Raw genomic sequence first — 7,500 nt, 5'->3', positions numbered from 1 at the left:
TTGGACCGTAATGTTATATTTGCTGCAGCAGAAAAAAAAAAAAAAAAAAAAAAAAATATATATATATATATATATATATATATATATATATGATATGCACACACACAATCCGGCAATTACGTAATTAAAGTTATAAACGGCTATAAAGTACACCTAAAGCAAAGCTAACGCAGGTTGATATGAAGGAGTGCAGTAGGGGAACAGGCTTCGATCTAGTCACAGGAATTAAGGTTTCAGATCATATGATGAAGTATGAGAAAATAAGGGAGGGTAAGTGCAAATGATGAGTATTTGTGAAGTTGCTTAGTAGAATAGGTTTTGAGACTTGGTAAACTGTCAAGGAAGTGATGCTGCTTCAGATGTAAATAGTTTGACCCTTTTCTCACTGTAGCTTTACTGTTTGCTGTCTAGCTTTCCTTGTCATTTTCTGGGTTACTGGACCCTTTTCCCCCAAGACCACAAGACATCAGTCACTTGGGATAATTGACAGAGGAGAAGTGTAGTGAAGAAGAAGAATTGAGCACTAGCAACATCACATATGCTTCTGAGAGGGTTTTTTTGTCAATGTAGTGTAGTATGTTTCTGTTGTCCTTGTTAATGTAACATAAAAGAATGTGCATTGTTGCCTTGAGAGTCAGTCCTATCAAAATAGCGATGCATCCCTATATCCATCTATCATTTCAGCCACTACTCTTGTTGAGTGTTCCCATTTCCACCAGAATGTGTGAGCCTTAGGGAAGCTTCCACTATATCCCCATGTCTCCATTCTGGTGAGTTGCGCAGGCATTGCCTTGTCATTCCTCTCTTACTCCTTTGTCTTCTGCAGTGCCCGGACTGCTAATTGAACTTGGAAAAAATGTGAGTAACAGTCAGGGCTTCATCCCACTGTGCCATGGAGATGACTTGAACAAGTTTTTCATAGAGAAAAGTAGTCATTTTGTCTTCCTTTAGATTTATACATGAAGTGGTAAAGCAACTGTTGGATGTGCCTAGTTGGGTACACACCACAGGGAGCATTGTTCTCATTGATAGGTCTGTTGAATGCTGAATAAAGTGAAACAATGACTTCCTTGGACCTAGATGCCATACTTATGTTTATAAGTTGCACAACATAGAATGATTTCCTCACTACTGCATACTTGTGATTGTGAAAGGCTAGATTACTGTCTATGTTTGTCCCCAAGTCCCTGACTGCTGGGTCTACTCTTAGGGCTGAGTTATCAGTATGATAACAGAGGTAGATGATTTAGCGAAGGATACTGTTATGCATTTCTTGGCGTTTAGTTTTAGTCCATGGCTCTGACACTAGTTATTTGTCTGTTATCCCTTCCTGTAGAACACTTGTTACTAATCTAATGGGGAGGCGAAAGCCATCACTCTGTGGCTAGGCTTATAAATGCCCATGGGCAGATAGCCTAGTACTTACCTATGAACCTATGAACTTGTGTTGGTGGGGGATTTTTTGACCGCTTCTAATCTGAAAATGTAGTCAGCCAGAGGCCATTGACTTCAGAGAAGTAAATATCAAAAAGGAGTTGTCGCAGGAATGATCCCTGAGGGCCTCTGCTTATGTTGGCCTCTTTGTAGATGTGGACTTCCAATTTTAACTTGCTGGGTCCTGTCTGTAAGGCAGCTGGACATAAGGGTTTATACCTAACCTCATGCGTTTGTCAACGATGCTTGAGTGGGGTATTGTGCCTTATGCCTTGGGCAGGTCAAGGTAGGCTGTGTGAACCATTTTGCCCTCATCCATTGCTTTGATGACTTTCTGAAAGAAGTCCACCAAGTTGAGTAGGCATGGCCTGCCCTTGGCTAAACCTGATTGGATTTGGTCCAGTGTCTGGAGGTTTTCTGTGTCTTTATCGAGTATTTCCATGATAATTCTTTGCATGTCTTTGCATATGATTCTAGTTAGACTTATGGACATGTAGTTTTCAGGGTTTGTAGATGGCAACCTTTGTGCAGATTGACTGTTACTGTTCTCCTTTCATGAGGCACCAAGCCTGTTTGGAGGATGAATAAGGAGAAAGTAACCGTCAGCTGCCTGTCAGGTGCCAGGATCTGCCACATAACGCACACACTCAGGTGCCTCAACAACAGGTACAAATATGACTCTGTCATTGTACATGTGGGCATGAATGACCTGAGATGTACCTCCCTGGACTACATGAAGAGAGACATGGAAGAGCTCTCGGATTATGTAGCCCAGGCGAGTATGACTCTAGCCCTGAGCAGCATCCTACCATCACCCAGAATGATACCACAGTACAAGCAGGAAATGATTGATTTCAACAATTGGACAAGATTCTGGTGTCATTCTAAGGGACTCCAATATCTGTCTGCCTGGGATGAGATGATTGACAGACCTCGATGCTTTGCCAAAGATGGCCTGTATCTATCACCCTTGTGCTTCCGTATACTGGCCAAGGCTCTTGCCACCCCTATAGTGCCTTTTTTAGGTGGTGTTCCAAAGACCAAACTACCACCGTAACAGCTACAAAAATGCAATCTGAGGGTCATGCTGCTAAACGCTAGAAGTCTAAATCTCAAAATGCACTCACTCAAAGCACTCCTTAAAATGGAGAACATCGACATTTGTGCTGTAACAGAGACCTAGTTGAAAGCAGCAGAAAGCACCCCTGCACTATCAGGCTATAAATCATTCCACACCTTTTGGCCCCAGAACTTAGACCGAAGCTCCAAATGCAGTGGTGTTTCCATATTCATAAAGAATGCACACACCTCTAGACTGCTAGCGCATCAGAGATACTTTGGGTGCAGCTAACATTGGGTAAGACGACGATTCAGGTCATAGCCTGTTACAGGACCCCAACCATGTCCCAAGACTCACCCTCCACATTCCTAAGCACCCTGGAGAATATTAGTGTCCAACCTAACACTCTCTTAATGGGTGACTTCAACTACCTCTCCATTAACTGGGAAAACTACTTTTGTACCAATACACTCGCCCAACATTTCCTGGAATTCATTAATTCCAGTGCCCTGGACCAGCTTGTTCTTACTCCCACTAGAGGTAGCAACATTCTTGATCTGATCATTACTAACATGAGTGACCGATGCTCTACACCAATAGTCAACTCCTCCCTGGTTAGATCTGACCACAAACTAATCATCTTGGAAATCCACCCCCCGTAAAGGTAACCACCATGAAAAACTTCTCCAAAGATAACTTTGGGCTCCTAAAACAGAGGTGGGTAACTTCACGGCACCCATGCTAATGGAAAATAGTTGCATGACCACCAAATCATAAACCAAGGCACTCTCTCACCATACCCAATAGAACCAAGGCGCTCTCCTCCAAAAAAAAAAAGTCAATCTGGTGGTCCCCTGCTAGAAACAAACTCTACAACAGAAGGACAAAACTGATGCAGAATAAGGTGAAGTCCCAAGACTGGAAAAACTCCCTTATCAGCCTCAACAAAAAGTTGAGAACCCTCATCAAATCCTCTAAAGCTAGCTGTGAAAACAGAATTGCAGCAGATAGTAAAGATAACCACAAGGCCTTCTGTAGTTATGTAAAGAATCTCCACGGCAATACCCAGATTTGCTCTGAGCTACTGTACAATGGTACCTCCTATACTGAGCCAACAGATATTACCAATATACTGGTCGAAAGATTCAATGCCAACTTAACCCCCCCAGAGACCAATTACAATACCGGTAGATTGCTAGGCACCCAGTATTACTGCTGCACAGGTTAAAACAGCAGTGTCCAAGGCCAAGAATACAGTTTCTATTGGACCTGATAATATCCTTGGCTGTGTTCTATATGAACTACAGAGTGAACTGGTACCTTACCTGTGTGCCCTGTTCAGTCACAACCTCAACTCAGGCTTTGTCCCTACCAAGTGGCGCACTGCTATAGTCATCCCTCTCCACAAAGGAGGAGTGACTACAGACCCTGGGAACTATCGCCTCATGAGCCTGACAAGTCTGGTATGCAAAGCTATGGAACGCATCATCATGGACCTAATAAACAAGGATATAGGGAATCTCCAAACTCTGGATCCCATACAGTTTGGTTTTGTGAAGGGTAGATCATGCCCGCTCAACTTGGTCGACTTCTTTGAATCAGTCACCAGAGCTTTGGATGAAGGCAAGGTGTTCATGCAGCCTACTTTGATGCCATTCCCCACTCAGGAATCGTAGAAAAACTCACTAAGCTAGGCATCAATCCCTATATCACTAGGTGGGTTACAAACTGGCTCACAGATAGAACCCACAGTGCGAAAGTAGCTGACTCCAAGTCAGACTGCTGACCAGTCACGGGTGGAGTCCCACAGAGATCAGTCTTTTGTCCTCTCCTGTTTGGTATCTACTTCTCAGAAGCCAGGCCAAAACAAAGGGAATCTGGCTGACAAAGTTCGCAGACGATTGCAAGTTGGGAGCCATTATCAACTCCCCAAGTGATGTTGACATCCTACAGAAAGGCCTCACTGAGACCAATGACTGGTGTCAGAATCATGGCCTTAAGCTCAATGCCAAAAAATGTGTCATCATCCCCTTTAGGAAAAACCCAGTTCCCATGAATTACCACATCGGTGGTAGTCCACTGAACACAGAAGGTGTTGTAAGAGATCTGGGGGGTCACAGGTTGACAGCAGCCTCTCTTTTGACCACCACATTGCCACTGTAGTCAGAAAATCCTTCTATGTGGCACGTCATTACTAAGGGTTTTGCATCCAGGAGGAAAGAGGTCATTGTCTCCCTCTACTCTTCCCTCATTAGACCAGTCATCGAGTACAGTGCCCCATTTGGTACGTACCTCACTAGACACCTGCAACAACTGGAGAGGCTGTAAAAGTACCTCACAAAGAGGATCCTAGGCCTTAAACACTTGTCCTATATCGATAGACTCAAAAAATCTTCAACTGTTCTCTGTCTCATATTGCCTACTTAGAGGTGATCTCTTCTTGACTTACAAAGCCATGTCTGACGCAGCTCTGTTAGAAATGCTACATCTAAAGAAATCCCAATCCCGCCACGCCACTCAACCTCATTACCACAATCAACAGAATGTGCTGGAGGGAGAGGTTCATAACCCAGAGACTGCCCATGCTATGGAATAGACTTCCCATACATGTCAAACAGAGCACCTCACTGGCCCTCTTAAAGAGAAATCTTGATGAGTGGATGGGAAATAGAAAATTCACCCTGGGGATCACTCCAATGGCTCTACTCAATAGAGGCACTGGGAACTAAGGTCGGGTGGCACGATGCCAGGGTAATCCTATGGACTAGGCTTGTGAAGGCGCCAGGGCCATTAGCCTAGTCCACAACTATGAACATTTAAACAGCAAATCCAGAAAGACTGATATGTCATGTTTCATGCTATTTATAAGGCATCCTGGGATATTGTTTGGACTCAAAGATGCAGTGTTCTTGGCCTAACAGCATTAAGGACTTGTTTCCTAGTGATAGTAGGGGGAGTTGTATTTGATGGTATTTCCTGAGGGAAGTTTGGGGGAGGGGAGAGGGATAAAGTTGGAGCTGGAATTGCTGGCCAGTAGGTTTGCTCTGTCTTTTGGCTCATTATAGTTGGCTCCATTAACAGTTGTGTATGGCCTTTTGGGTTGCGGGCATAGCTAAATAATACCTTGTGGTTGTCCTTGACCTGAGAGGCCAGATTTACCTCAGATTTGGCTTTGGTATACTTTATTTATCTTCTGAGTTTTAGTTTGAGAGTGCTTTTATCCTGGTGGGTGCTGAATCTCCTAACTTTTGCCATGAAATTTTCCTTCGGTTTTACAGCATATTGATGTGATTCCAGCAGGTTGACTTGTTTTTTGAGTCAGTTTTGTACTTCTTCCTGGTGGGTACAGCTGCCTCTGTGCAGCTGTCAACATGCTTGTTTAGGGTTTCTGTGAACAGTTCTGCTTGTTAGCAGTGTTCTCAGGTTTTATGGGGGCTTGAAATTTTGCCAGGTTATCACTTAATAGTAAGAAGTTTGCCTTAGACTAGTTCTGAATATTCCACGGTTAGTTGGGCTTCCAGGTTTTATTTTTACTTCAAAGGAGACCATTTTGTGGTCTTATCTTAACCAGATAAGACATTACACTAAGGGGTGTGTAGAACTCTCCCATATTAGTAAGGATCAGATCCAGTATGTTTGTACCCCTGGTTGGTGTATTGACAGTCTGGTCCAGGGAGTTTGTGTTAACAAAATGCAAGAATCTCTGTGCCTGTACGTGTGGTGTTGTATATGATTCCCAGTTAATAGTGGTGTAAATAGTCGCCCATGAATATAGTGTTAGGTTGGTTGGTGTTTTCAGTAGGTGTAATACATGTTTTGGGATTCTTTGTTCATAGAAGGGGACCTATCGCTTGCAAGGAAGTGGTATGGAATTTTACATATGGTGATTTGAACATGGAGAAGCTCAAGTGCATTGTCCTGACCAGCCTTGAGGTATACTTATTTTTGATGTAAATTAATACACCTCCATCTGTAGTCCCTCTCTGTGTAGTACCTGGTCTAAATCTGTGAAAGGCATTGTAGCCTTGAACTGCTGGTGTGCATATTCACAGCTTTAAACTGTGTCTCAATGACCACATACACATCAGCATTCTGTAGGTTGAGGAGAACTTGTAGGGCAAAGAGTTTTTTCTTTAGACTCATAGCTTTGAGCAGTAACCTGTTTAGATTTTCGTGGTTTTGGTTTGCTATGTTGGAAGTACTTTCAGTTTGGCATTGCTTAAAAAACGCAGTATGGGAGACAACACTGTTTTTAGCTAATATTCGAAAGCCTATATGGGAGAGGTGCAGACTGTCCCTGGCAAGGCAGTGTGGTCTATTGACCATCTCCTTCCATGCTGACAAATATTGTACCCCCTTAGAATGATACTGGAAGCTAGGCCATTTATTAACGTCAGTCATCTTCTGTTCATATTGTGGCATCACCCTTACAGAAAGTAAAAATGCTGCTTAATGCTAGGATCATACCAGTCTGGAACACACATTCTGAGAGCCCCATGATTGCACTCTTCATGTAGTCTAGGGATGTACATTTCGGGATGTTTGCACCCACATGGACTGAGTCTTACTGGTACTTGCAGTCCAATGAGCTGAGTGTGTGTGTGTAATGTGGTGGATCCCGATCCCTGATGAACAGCTAACCATGACTTTCTCCTTACTCAGCCTGGTGAGAAGGGACATCATTGTGTTTCACAATGGAGTCTCCAGTGTCCAGAATGTTGGATTGTGTAGTGGCTTGCCTTATGGGCTTAGAAGTAGAGGCTGCATAAGATGTGGCTGGGGATCTTGTTTTGAAAGAGTGCATTTGGGGTGGCTATGGTTCTTGTTTTGAAAGAGTGCATTTGGGGGTGCTGAGGGTATGTGTGTATCTTGTCTAGGAAGCCTTTGGGCTTTGAAAGGTTTCATTTAAGTGCCTCAGCATATGTGGGTCTTTGTGTCTGTTTTGAACTGTGTGGAGTGTGTACTTCTGAAAACCTGATTGGCATTGGGAGTGTTTTTATGTGACA

General features: G+C 43.4%; 1 protein-coding gene across 3 annotated transcripts in view; it reads left to right on the top strand.

The window, feature by feature from the left end:
* TXNDC15 (thioredoxin domain containing 15) overlaps window positions 1-7,500 on the top strand; it is a 308,164-nt gene that overhangs the window by 526 nt on the left and 300,138 nt on the right. The gene's annotated exons all lie outside the window — the stretch shown is intronic.

Source organism: Protopterus annectens, chromosome 4.part0 (assembly GCF_019279795.1).
Source record: "Protopterus annectens isolate FY-2018-M chromosome 4.part0, PAN1.0, whole genome shotgun sequence".
NCBI classification, from domain to species: Eukaryota; Metazoa; Chordata; order Ceratodontiformes; family Protopteridae; genus Protopterus; species Protopterus annectens.
The sequence above is the reverse complement of the archived record's forward strand: the minus strand, read 5'-3'. Positions and strand labels throughout refer to the sequence as shown.